This window comes from Struthio camelus, chromosome 10, assembly GCF_040807025.1.
Source record: "Struthio camelus isolate bStrCam1 chromosome 10, bStrCam1.hap1, whole genome shotgun sequence".
Taxonomy (NCBI): Eukaryota; Metazoa; Chordata; class Aves; order Struthioniformes; family Struthionidae; genus Struthio; species Struthio camelus.
Window position 1 is genome coordinate 7,920,577 of NC_090951.1, and position 12,275 is coordinate 7,932,851.

The following is a 12,275-nucleotide window of genomic DNA, read 5'->3' on the forward strand; positions in this document are numbered from 1 at the left end:
AGCAGATACATTTGCCCATCCATTGGAAACATCGTGTGGAAATCAAGGTATGCAATGTTTATTTTAACTTGTACCATATCACATTAATCTGTACCATATCACATTTAGCAAGGCAATTTTCAGAAAATGTGCTTTTCCTGCTTTTTTCGTGTGTACAGTATCAAGTTTAAGACTCTGGAGAAAGATTCAGGTGTTGCTTCCAGGATGCTCATAAGCAGCTTGCAAATGCAAACAGCAGGCAGAGGCAAAAAGAAAGAACAAAAAAAATTGTAACAATAATAGTGGCTATGGGATCCAGATGGAGCTATTACAATATATTAAAAAAAAACTGAAAAAAAGTTTGAAGAGCTGATACAACATCTGTATATTTTAGTGTCATTTGCAACTTGCTTACCCAGTTAGTCAAATTCTGCACTAGTGCAGTGCCATACAGTACGCTGTATGTGAATTAAGAGACCTTGAGATAATTTATAAATATGGAATTTTTCAGTTTACCGCTGCTAACAGTTCATGTATTCAACCAAGACTTCAACTACTTGTTTCTCAAGATGCTTGAATATTTAAACCATTCCCTCTTACACTACAGAGAACAGAGGGCATTAAAAACCTTCTTTGCTGTGCAAGTATGATTAAGCTTTAAGTTGTTCACTGCAGATCATAAAAAGCATTTACTTATTAATTTGAACATTTAAGTGCTGAGTATGGTCTTCCTTTCTCCAAGTTTGTTAAAAGCTTAAGGTAGGTCTGCGCTTGAGGGCTTTCGTGTTACCAATGAGAATGATGGATCATGCTGCGCCTGAGAAAAGGTTTAGACACAGGTTTAAATGATGGTACAGTAATGCATATGGAAGTCCTGCAATCTAATGGAGTTCCTCTGAATAGTGGTTGAAGTCCCATTTGAAATAAGTGTCCTTTCCTGTAGCAGGGATCAAAAGGGGCTTCCATCTGCTTACAAAAGTGTGTCTCTAAATTACTTTTCATCCAGTGTTCTGTATTGTTTGTTATCTGTGTTTGTCAGCTCACGTCAAAGAAAATGAATCAAACTTTTGTTTGTATGGACAAGTTAATTCAATTTCTTGAAGCAGTATCATCAGAGAGGGCTCTTGTTTTGAAAGTAGTGCAGAGGAATGTTTACTACCTTAAAAAGAGTTTCCACTAAAATAAAAGACCTAACAGTTCTCTTGGCTCTTGTCTGCTTTCAGTATAGCTCAGCCCATATGGGGCTTGTGTCTAAGCTAATGCTGATCTACAGATTTTAGCCTTGAGAGGCCCCAAACTGACAAATATGTTTCACAGGGCTCTGCACTGGAATCGAAAACTGTTTTTGCACTTTAGCGGACAATTGGAAATTGCTTCCACTGTCCATGTTTTTTGTCTAAGGAAAGTTGCCAAACCCACTGCTGAAAAACAAGACAAAACCCAGAATGCTGCACAGCTGTACCCTGTGTGATGAATCTAACATAGGCCCTCCTAGGCAGCAATAGAGGAAGCCAATTAATAGTGAAGGAGCAGTAAAAGGAATCTCAGGTGTGCCTTTTCCCTCAAGCTCACTTTTGCATCAATACATATTTTAGTTTGACATACTGTTTTTTTAAATACGCTCTAGAGCAGAATTATCTTCCTGTATCTGTTCAAGCTAATGGAAAATGATAATAAACACAGGCTAATAAACTTTCTAACCCAGTTTGAAACCATTTGCAGCTGCTTTAGGGAATACCATTTTATAATTGGAGAAAGCATTTTGACCAATTATATGCTCCTATACCTGTCCAGCTCTACAAATGTCTACAAATATAGTCATGGATATCTTATCATATCCCTACATCCAGGGTTTTTTTTGGCAATGACAATAAATCTTGCAATTAAGAAGGCCTGTGTGAAGTGCACTTCAAGGTCCTTTACGAGCACGGCATGCTTACCGTGCCCTGTGAGAAACATTCAGAATTCTTCTTTTCCATCAAAACTCCCCAAATGCTGCATGTTTTCTTAGCCTTGTACAAGCTCTCCTTCTGCCCCTTAGCTGGACCCAAGCAGAGGGACAATGAATATAAAATACAGAGAGCTTAATCAGGAACACACAGAACAAGCATTGCATTGTGTTGGAATTATAGGAAAATTTCCAGCCTTAACTGGTCTTAGCAAATTTTAATCTATTAACACAACCTGCACACTTAAAGACATGTTATGCTCCCAGTACCCAAACAGAATTCTTCAAAGAAGTCTTAATACAAACACAGGGGAAAAAAATCACAAAGGCAGCAAAGAGGGCCTGCTGTGAGAAGCTTATTCAAGTATGATTTCCTGAGGGGATGTTATGGTTGGGATCTCAGAGCTACTCTTGGATCAGAGCCACTTTTGTCCACCTGTATTGTGTACGAGACTGAGAAGAGCAACAATTATTGTCGATAGACCTTGGTAGGAGAGGAAGGGCAGAAATGCCTTCATGTTACAGGTCAGAGATTGTTCTAAAATAAGTTTCATGACTCTGGAAGTATAAAGTTTGCCAGCTGTATTGAAACCTCTCCAAGACCACCATGTTATCTCTTTTAGGGTATTCCTCAAAAGCATCAAGAACTTTGGATATAGTGTCCTCTTTAAAATTTCCTATTCTGCTTCAGACTCATCTTCTCCAGCTTCAAATCTTTTACAAATCAAGCTGAGGCACTTATCTTAGCTAGCAATGGTAATTTCAGAATACTATTCAATACTTTCATCTCCTACCATATTAGACTTCTCTTTCTTTAAAACCAAGTTGTAATAATGAGGTGTCCCTTCTAACTAATTTTATACAGAGAAGTATTTCTGAAAGCTAATAATTAGAAGAGCCATCCTGCTATCTAAAAGTAAAAAAGAAAAAAATGCAAAGGAAAAGCAGGCTAACCCGGCAAACTGGTTTCTAGATTTAAGGAAGCGATCATCTGGCCTTGTCTTTCTACTTTCAAACATCTGGGCTCTAGAGGTTTTCACAATGTCGATAACGCTATCTCAGTGTAATGTGTCACACTGACCAGTCCTTCTGATGCTATATTATCATGTGTTGTTAAGAGAGCAATCAGCATGCAAAGAAACAGAATGTCCCTTACTTCCAGATGGGCACAGAGGAACACACCATCTATTTAGCTCGTGATCTGTGACTGTAAACTGTCATTTGTTCTTCTCATTAGTTCCACCCTTTAGGTTCAGTATCACTTTTTCCTATTCACACATCATCTCAAAGAATCACCTTTTGTCCTCTGTTTATATACTGAAAGCATCCAAGGCTTCCAGCATGTCATGTTAAGACTGTTCCTTTCTAGCCTTGAAAAAATCCCCTCATCCATTGAAAGCAAAAGATCACCCTGAAGTCTTCCTCTTCCAGCTACATCCCTTCCCTCTTTAATCCTTTAGCTGATGCTTGAGACTAGAAGTTAAGACCTGAGTACCACCATTTACTCTCTGCATCCAGCCTTCAACCCAACTCTCTTCTGTCCATCTGACCTCCTTTGAGTACTTTTAAGCAGTATTATGTTAAAAACACCTGCACAATTTTTCCTGTGCTGCATTTATGCATAGGAGATGCATAACATTGTTGTCTGTCACAACAATGAAATCTCCAAAGCTGCTGCTTTAGTTGTTATTAATAGTTTTCTCCCTAATGGCAGTGTCATTCCACTCCTCACACATCTCCTAAGTCTCCTCTTCGGTGTGCATATGGGAGGCTGAAAACAGCCATTACTTGAGAAATAGCTTGTAACTGCCGTTGCCATGTCACAGTTACCCAATGCTCCCTCCCTGGTTAGCATAGCTACTTATTGCCCCACACTACGTGATGCTCTTGGACGGTTTTTGAAGCAGGGACTGTGCCTTCTTAGAGGTGTATATATCTTGCCAGCAGGACTCCCATCTGATCGTAGCTGGGCCTGGTAAGCAGAGCTGTGCTACACAAAAATAGTAATAGCACCATTTAATCACCTGTAAAGGTACAGCCAATTCCAAATATAAACAAAAGAGGTGGAACAAAGTATTTTGTAAAAGCAAAATACCTATATCCTGAGGCTCTCTTAATTCTGTTTTCCAAAGGATATGGGGAGAAAGGAGAATACCACTAGCCTATTTAACCATTATAAACTGAATCATGTCATTTCTCAAAAAATCTTTTATTTTTATTTTTAAACTCTATTTTCAATGAAGGGATTTAGATAAACATCTGAACATACAGGCATGTGCTAGAACTTAAAATTGGAAGCCTTTGTTGAAAAATAAGTTGGTAGTACACCCAGGAAAAGTGAAGAAATAGATTATCATCTTATGGGATTGTTCTAACACTCAGCGTGGTCCTTGATCTGCTAATGAGGGTATGTCATACTTCTTAGGAGAGCAGAGCAGTTTCTCCATAGATGCACGCTGTTCTGCAGAATAGGCCCCAAATCTATTTCAGAGAGCTACTGTGAGACTCAATAGGTGCTGGAATTGAAAACATACAGAAAGGAGATGATAGCTGCTTTGGGGGGAGAATTCCAGATATTCTGCCCACGGGAACAAGTTGTATTTCTGACTTCCCTGACATCACTGGGTTCCGTGTGCACGGGAAGGGCAGGTACTGGGAGCGGAAATGAGTCTCAGCTGATACAGAAATACTACTAGCATTAAACAGGTTCAATTACTTGGGCGTGCATTCTGTAAATATTATTCTTCAGATATGGTCTTCTCAGGGTGCAGTGCTTGCTGACCACCCCTCCCGTCTCCGCGGGGAATGAGAGCCCAGAATCCTCCCTGTGAAGCCGAGAGCGCTTCCTGCCATTACCCTCTCCCTGATCCCCCTTACGCAGCTAAAACAGTACGGAGAACAGGTTTGGCTTCTGCAGTCCGTCCGTGCAGGCTCTGTCGGACAGAAAAGAGAGCAGTCTGCAAGCGCGTTTCTCACCAATAAATAATGAATTCCTCTCCTGCCCAGGGCCATGCGTCTGAGGAGCCTGCAGCTGCATCACGGCTGCACAAGCCCATGGGCAGGGTCTCCATGGCGACAGGGTCGTGCGCTCTGCAAACGTCTGCTGGCTAGTCGAGGTTACTTTGGCAACCCAAGTGTCACAGGTAATGATCCAGATCTCGTTCAGATTCGTGAAAGAATAATCTGAATAAAAACTTGCCTGTTTTTCATTCTAAGGATGGTTCTGTTTTGCTGCTGTTAACAACAGCTACTGTTTCAATGAGCCCAGGGCCATCTCCATTAGAATTACAAACCCTAATTTCAGTAATATTTATTTAGGCATCATGTGTATGCAGTACTGAAGAAAAAGATGCCTGCTGCACAGCCTATTCTAGCTGAGATACCCTGTAAGCAAAGCTTTAATACTCCAGCTTTCATTAGTGCCATAAGGCAACATGGTTTTTATTGTCAGACTCGCTGCTGTGGTCTGTTGCAAGGCTATGTTGTCTTTAATGGGAATTGTGAGTTGCATTATAATTGCAGATGCTCTTCTCAGACCAGGAGAACATTTTGCTTTCTCATCATTGGTATATGTGGCTTTCAATATTGAAAGTAGCACCCAATACAAAGAAAAATCACATGTAGTTTCTGTCTTTTGGATTATGTCTGTTTAGTTTTGGAAGGACGGAAATTCAAGAAACCAAGTGTGCTTTCTCTTGGCTGGCAGCTCTCAAGAAAGTGCATTGGTACACTGTTCCATGCAGATTTTGCCTGTGTTAGGGCACAGGATGTAGAGAGCAGAAGTAAGTCTTCCTTTCAGGCTACCTTTGCCACAGCCCTGCTAGCGTGGCTTGGGCTGGGAGAAGGGCCGGCACATTGCCTCCCTGGATACAGCCTTGCTGGGACGCACACGCGATGAACAGTCACAGAGCTCCTTGGACTAATTGCTATGTCTTTCTAGTCCGAAAACTGACGTCTATCAAAATGTAGTCCTATTGTTTTTCTGGCATATTTCCTCATTAATTTTGAAATGTCGCTCCTATGTTTATGCAACATGATATAGCTGTGTAATATTTCACTGGGAAACATGCTGACTTTATTTTTTTAAGCTTTATTTTTTTTCCTTATGAGTTTACAATGCTTTCCTTTCTCAGGCTGAGTCTTATCTACAAGTGTTTGTAGAAAAGTTGTTTGCTTGTGTGTAATTACTGACAATTGCCCTACCATAGACACAGTTACATGGAGGAAGCCATGCTTTCGCTGGTAGGGCTTATTGAACTTGGGACCAAATGGAATAAACTATACTGACTGCAACCACTTGTGTGGGAATAATCTGCATTTATGATAGCAATAATCTGCTTGCGCGGTGTAGCAGAATAGCTAGTAGGAAAAAAAAAGTACTTCTAGTGTTCAGCTGACCTGAACTGTGACAGAATCCTTTCTCTCAACAACATTGTGCCAGCTTTCTGTTTGCATGGCAGCCAGGTATAGAGGAGGCTGGCAGACCTGTATCTGCAATTGGCCTGGATTATCCTCTCTTTCCCAGGCAGATTCTTCTCTCTTACCTACACCATTAATTCTAATGAGACCTCTCAAATCCTTTGTTCTCCTGGAAGGTGAGGGTATGCAGCATCTTGCAAGACAGATGGAAAAGAAGAAGAAAAAACCCCCAAGACTAAATATTTAAAGAGGTCTGAATACGCTCCATTCCTGCCCATGGCAGATATAGTCAGTCTGTAACATGCAGAAATCAAGGACAGAGCACATGCAAAGACATGGGAATGTTAGGGTATTTGGGGCCAAATTTACATAAACACCTACTGATAAAGAAACATGGGGAAAACATAAATACAATCAAAATTGATTGCTGAAGTGTTAAGAAGTTAGTATAGTTAGCAATGATTTTGAGTTGATTAGAGAATTTTAGGTACAGGAGTAGGAAGATAACTTGGGTTATGAAGTCCAGTTCCTTACTACAAAGCTAACATGTCATGTCATCTTGCTAGTATCCATCTGATACTACATCAAAAATGATTTTATCTAACTCACCTGTTCTATGTTGTTATTCTGAACTTTTGCACCAATGGTTTTGCAGGTTTACATGCAAATAGAAAGTAATTTTTAAATCTCTTTCATTCCTCCACTGCTATTCACAACTGCAAAGAGCAGCTCTGGCCTCTGTTCCCTTCTGCTGCCTGTCAGTGAGGAGAGACCTTTTCTCTGGAATACCTTTTAGCCTCACTATGTGTTGCCATGGCAGCAAGACTAAAACCAGACCCAAGATGAGAAAAATGTCGAAGGAGTAAAAACTGATGCTACAGGCAAATCCTGACTCTTGGAGTCCTCCCTCGGCTACTGAAGATATCTATTAAGTTATACATCTTTTAGATGGAGAGCTCCATCTGCAGAACTGTACTGTTTTTACTCTTTCCTTATTCCTATAAGCTCCTGCTGATGTCAATGAGTATTTGTTTTTACTAGAGTAAAATTCAAAGAAAAAGAGATTTAAAGTCTTGTAATTATACAATAACCGAGCCAAATTTTGCCAGCTTTTACTTATGAAGTCAGTTGGAATAAAGCATAAAAAAAGGCAAATTAACTATTTAGAACTACTAAACAGTAGGGCCTAGACCATCAATTTGGTGGAAACTTTCCTACATTAAAAAAAAAAAAAAAGACCTTGAAATTTGATCTGCCAACAACATAGAGAATTCCAGCCAGTTAGGACAGCTCAGAGGGCATTCAGCACTTCACAGTTCAAGGTTAGTATTTGAGTTGTAAATGAAGTGCTACAGAAAGAACATCTCAATGAGGCTATATATGTTACTTTGGAAAATCCTGCGCAGAGCAAGAAGGAAAGCTAATTTTGATCTGACCTTCAAGCTAACACAGCAAAGCCTTTCTCATTATCAGTTTTTATTAACATAAGCTTGAAGAAAAGGGCAAAAAGACTTTTTTGCGTTACCAATTAATACAGTAAATAATTGCCTTACAGCTTTCAGAGTCAAGAAAGCAGCAAAAAAGCCAAAACTCCCAAAATCAAATCTTCTGCCACAGTCTGCCTAGTTGATAGCACAGCACAAGTATACCAGCTCTACACTGGGATTAACCAATCTGAAGATCAGGACAGTGCTGTGGGGAAGGAGTACAGCACTATCATTGATATCATTTTTAAGTTAAAAAGTTCCTCAAACCCACTGAGCATAGGAGGTTCACACTTCCAGCTGCCATTGTATCCCTGTAGGATCCCAGCAATTGTTTGTTTGAGTCTTTGGGATTGCAGGTAGGAATTAAGATAACACAGTCCCAATTTATATTAGGCTTTAAGCACATCAAAGCCACGAGTAGAGGAGCTTGGAACTGGTCAGCTTTATGGTACATTTCTCCATTCTGAGCAGTGATGTACTTTATCCTTCGTTGCAGCCAGCCATGCACATAGGGATGCCCCAGATGCTCATAACTTTGAGATATACAAAAGCGAAGTGGTCCTTGTGCTGTGGTTCACATTCCTCTCCAAAAAGAGTCTGTTTTGGTCTGCAGCAGCACCTCTTACGTTAGGGAGAAGTCTCCTGGATGCAAAGGAGTTTTGGCAGTTTGCAGACAAGTGACAGACCCTTTGTATTTGGTTAAGATGTAGCAAGTCTCCTGCCTGAACTGAATGCATATATGAAGTTCAGTTTAGTGTATTCCTGTATTCCATCACCATCTGTTATAAGGACTTATGGCAGGAAATAGTTTATGACATTCATCACTATATAATTAAAAAAAGGACACTTTATGGTATTATTAGCTGTCAAGCTCCATGACATCAGTTTTAAAATCTTGCCTCAGCAATGTTGTCTCGTGATCTCTTTGAAAAAATATTTGGAAAAACACCGCACCAGCCCACAAATATGTCTCATTTGTTCTCTTTCACATAAGCACGTTCTAATAGTTAAAGAGTCATTACATTTTCCCCCTCCTCCACTCCCCAAAACATGCACACTTAATTACAAGCACACTGCTTTGCATATTGTCATCTGTCTAATTATAATGCCTAGACTGTAGAAAGTGAATGTTGTTGATTTCCTCTGCACAGCCTTGCAGCAGCAGTGCTGTCCAGCTATTTCTCTGTGGGAGTCTGGCAAACAGAGATTCCTCTTGACAAACAAGTGAAAGATCAGACACAGCCTTTCTGGAATGATATTGTCTCACAGCCGTACAAGAGCTCCAAGCCTGAAATACTTCCAGAACCACAGCTTTTCACACAGACTGTCTAGACGCTTGCAGGACACTATTTAAAGACAGAAGAATCTTTTCTTTGACACCGTATTCTGAATATCCGCTGAGAGCTAACTAGCTACAGGGTGTTCCAAGTCAATACACATCTTAACTCTGCCTCTAAGCAAACTGGCACAAACATTCTCACTTGGAAAAAAAAAACAGCTTACTAAATGTGAGGTGAATCTTCAACATGCATTTAATGAAGAACCATTCCTAATTCTGCCATGTCTTTGTATGTGTGTCCAGTTACAGCACAATATAAATGAAACACCAAAGACTAAGCTCTTTTGTGGCAGGGACTCTGCTTCCTGTTTGAGCAGCGTTTAGGCATGTGGGGTCCTGGTTCCTGAGGTTTCCAGGCACAGAAAACTTTACATTAATGGCAGTGTTGAATCTTCCCAGTGAGAGCACCTGTCATCCAAGGCTTATGGATTTTATTTGAGGGTTTAACACTACTTCACTAAATGGCTATAAATAAAACATTTGAACTACATGCCTTGTTTTTTTTATCTTTAAGATTGCACACAATATTCACACAGTTCACAGGAATACTGCTGTGTGCTGGAGCATTAGTTAGGTATGAGTAGTCAGGTGACTGTTTAAGTTAAGACTAATGCCTCAGTGTACAGGCTAATACTATTTTTCATGTTCAGCGCCAAATAACATCAGAAACTTGCTCTAAAATGCTCAGTGAGTAAAGTACCTGTTCTATATGCTGTTTCATATGTTCTCTCTAACCAGAAGTTCTTGGTTAGAACTGTTCTGACCCTGTTCTGACCCTGTTGTGACTTCACGTGACTGTTCATATGCTCCAAGCACAATGAATTAAGGTATATAGTGCAACCTGAGCTCCTCCAGATGCACTGAAGTTTGAGGCGAGAACATAGATGGACATTCAACTTGTGTTATTCGTATTAGTTACTGAGCCTTACTCCAGGATTTAAACCTACACGTGCCATTTGCGTTCATGTATGTAAACAAAAGAAAATTTCTGCTATTACTTTTTGCCACTGTGATGTAAAAGAATAGCTGTTTGTCTTTTTACAATTACATGTTCAGACTACAAGGCCTTCCAAGTGCCTTTTGGATAAGACAAAACAAGAATTCTCATGCAGCTTTCTTGCTCTTTCCCAGGCTTTTATCAGTACCTGTTTATTCAAATTTCTGTTTATTGGCAGCAAAACAATGTATTTTATATAAATGAGATAGTTCTTTTGTGTTTGATAATTCTTTGTGTGTTTCTCACTAGAGGGAATTTGCTTTGTTTTAGGAAGCTGCAAAACTACAGAAAGCTTTTCAAAATAAAAGTCCTTTCTCCATCTCATATTATTTGACCAGTACTCCATGCTGATGGCCTCTATGACCACTTATTGCTCTCATCTCTTCAGTTTTCTTTTGGTCTTGTTTCAGTTCTCCCCTCTACCACAACTGTCATTCAAGTAACTTTATCTTCACAAAAGACTAATTTCTACAGTGTCTCTATTACACAGTTCTCCACAGCTTACCAGCACCGCTGATTCTTTCAGTATTTCTCACCAAGACTATAAACCCACACTTAAAGCATTACAACTCGCCTGGCAGTAGTTTCCTTTTTTTTCCCTCAACCTTCTATGTCATGGCCTCTCTTCCTTGTCTTGTAGCGGTAGGGGCTGTTGACTGTCCGTGCCTCACTTTCTTCTACTTCTTGATCTTCTGATGAGAGAAAAGGATTTCAAAACTCAAACTTTTGCCGTAAAAACACATGTGCTTCCTCTCCTACCCTTCTTGATGGGCAGAAGTTTTTTTGGAAGTCAGGCATAAAACCTATGATCAATACAACTTCTGCCACTAAATTCTATCGTCATTTTATCGCAACAATTCAAGGGAGTTCAGTATTTTCACTCCTAAACACCGTTTATTACTTACTCCTCAGACCCTTCCCTTGTTAATGTTCTGCTTTATTTCACAATGTGGGATCTTAAAAAATAGTGATAAAAATTTAGAAATGTCTGTACTACCTCTGTCTGCTTGTCTGAAGGAAGCTTAAGTCTTCTTTTATTACTACTACAGAGAAGAAATGATGTTCTATTTCAGTATTACAAACCATGGGAACCAAACTTACCAACATCATGTTGGTAAGATGAAAAGTATTTGAATTCATCTTGTTCACTTGTTGACAGTTGTGCAGTATATTTTCCAGTCCTGTTTGCTTTATTAGCTGATATTTTTTCTGGCGTAGTTAGAAATTGCCTCATTCTAAACTGATGTTAAAGATCATAACTGCACGTAAGTACTGTACCAACATGACATAAACATACCTACAATAGAATAAAACTCAGGTTCTTCTGAATATGGGTGTTTTTTGGTGATGGTAGAGAATTTACTTGTACGTGACCTTTACTCCGTTTTAAACAAAATGCATATGAACAAGGATTTGAAACTGCCTGTGATGAGCTAGGCCTTATTTCTTACACATATGATCTACGTTTTCAAATGCATGCACTTTAATACCACATGCAAAACCTGAACTTTGATGTTCAAAACAGTACAGTCAGTAAAATCAGAACAGCTGAAAATCAGTTGCTCTGTTGAAACTCTTAAATTACATAGCTTCCTTTTCATATTATTTTCTGTAATTCAGTGATGGTAATATACTGGTTTGCCCTATAAAATATTTTTGTGTTCACTCACTCACAGCAGGCTATACATACAGAAATCTTTTAGCACTGACATCAGTACCTTGGTGTTAATTTATATCATTATCTGTAATGAGCAATAGCATCATTACTAAACTGCAGTACCATATAAAAACCTCAATTATCATTTCAAAGTTGGATTCCATTACTCTAAGAGATGTCTTTATGCCCAAGAGTAATTTTGCTTTTAAAACTAATGTGTGCATAAAATGATTGGAAAGAATATATGAGCCATTTTCATTAAGTGCGAACATTCATCTTGATTAATGATTATTATACACTAAAGTGTTACGTTGCATTGGATACAGTCAAAAAAGCTTTATTGCATTTTGTTCAGGGCAAAATTACCAGAAAAGTAAACTGTGTTCCAGCTGAAGTTCCACACTATTCTTAGACAGGGAGAAATTAATCATATGCTTTAATGTTGTAAA

General features: G+C 39.2%; 1 protein-coding gene and 1 long non-coding RNA gene across 6 annotated transcripts in view; one reads left to right on the plus strand and one right to left on the minus strand.

Moving 5' to 3' along the window:
* LOC104140634 (uncharacterized) overlaps nt 1–12,275 on the plus strand; it is a 73,030-nt gene that overhangs the window by 52,021 nt on the left and 8,734 nt on the right. For all 3 annotated transcript variants that reach the window (XR_011143328.1, XR_011143329.1, XR_011143330.1), the window contains one exon: nt 4,934–5,070. This is a non-coding gene — a long non-coding RNA (uncharacterized lncRNA). The remainder of the gene's footprint in view (nt 1–4,933; nt 5,071–12,275) is intronic.
* The window catches only part of VAT1L (vesicle amine transport 1 like), a 74,225-nt gene that overhangs the window by 6,895 nt on the left and 55,055 nt on the right, over nt 1–12,275 (minus strand). The window lies entirely within an intron of this gene.